Source organism: Pygoscelis adeliae, unplaced genomic scaffold (assembly GCF_000699105.1).
Source record: "Pygoscelis adeliae isolate BGI_AS28 unplaced genomic scaffold, ASM69910v1 Scaffold167, whole genome shotgun sequence".
NCBI classification, from domain to species: Eukaryota; Metazoa; Chordata; class Aves; order Sphenisciformes; family Spheniscidae; genus Pygoscelis; species Pygoscelis adeliae.
Genome location: NW_008825428.1, coordinates 911110 through 912263, shown reverse-complemented (window position 1 = coordinate 912263; position 1154 = coordinate 911110). Strand labels below are relative to the sequence as shown.

The window sequence follows — 1154 nt, the reverse complement described above, 5'->3', positions numbered from 1 at the left end:
GCGCGCCCCTCCCCGCCTCCGGTTTCACTTCTTCCGGCTCTGGGCAGCGTGTTCCCTCAAAGTTGTGGTGTGCTGAGGAACTTGTGTAGTCCCTGGATGCCCCCAAACTGGAGGAGATAAAGCCCGCAGCGGTAAGTGGACGCCGTTCTTCACTTCTTAGTAATAAATGCAGGTATGAGGGGTACAAAGCCAAAGTACTGCTCGGGAGTTCGGGGGGTTTCCTTGGTCTTGGATTTCTCTGAACTTGCAAGTCAGCAAAGACGGTGCCGCTTTCCTTTCCTTAATGAGTGTGCTTTGGTGCTTGTGCCTGGATGTGCCGTCCCCAGCTGGCAGGAGGTATTTTTGTGTTTTAAAAAAAAGAAAAGGCAATATAGGTGAAGTGGGAATGTCCCTCCCTGGGAGATGCTGGAGGCTCCCCTGCTGAATTCTCCAGTTTTTTGAAGTTCCTGCTCGTAACGTTAAAACTGTCATTCTTTCTTTTGTCTATTAAATATTATTCTGTAACACTGTCCCTTAAGTCTGATATTGGGTGTGTGCTTTCTTCACTGGATCCCCAACGAAAGCATAAAACACCTAAAGCTGACTCCAGGCTTCCTGCAATGAAGAAAGCAGAAAAAGGCAGCCCTTCAGGCCTCGCTGGAAGTCAGCCAAAGAACTCGGTTTGGTTGCGCAGTATGTTTCTCATGCCTTTTAAACTTGAAGATGAGCTGGCAACAGCTGCTGAGGAGCCTGGCAGCTATCTGATCTCCCTAAAACAAACCTTCAGAAGGATGCAAGCCAGAGGTAAAGCCTTTGTTACAGACAAGCTCCCCCTTTGGTTTCCTTAGCTCTTCCAGCAGCTGGGATGCAGAGGAATGAGGCAGGACAAGTGGTCCTTTATTTTCCTCAGCTACAGGAATATGGGTGCTGTGTTCAGCAGCAGCTGTAGCAGGTCAGGCTCTCTGCAGGACTATCGGGTTCAGTTATTTGCTGTCTCCTCCCCTTCCCTGTTTGCCGGTGGCAGGTGAGTGGAGAGCCAGGCTGTGTGAGCTGCAGGAGATGGGGCAGGCCCACATGCAGTGCCCAGCAGGGAATAGTTTTTTCATTAAAGTTTATTTTAAATTGTCTTTTGCAGTCCTTTGCGTACACCTTTGCAATACTTTAGGTCCCTCTTT

General features: G+C 49.2%; 1 protein-coding gene across 1 annotated transcript in view; it reads left to right on the top strand.

The window, feature by feature from the left end:
* The first annotated feature begins 57 nt into the window (after nt 1–57).
* TLR3 (toll-like receptor 3) overlaps nt 58–1154 on the top strand; it is a 9544-nt gene continuing 8447 nt past the window's right edge. The window contains exon 1 of the mRNA XM_009330657.1: nt 58–131. The gene's annotated coding sequence lies outside the window, so the exon portion shown is untranslated. The remainder of the gene's footprint in view (nt 132–1154) is intronic.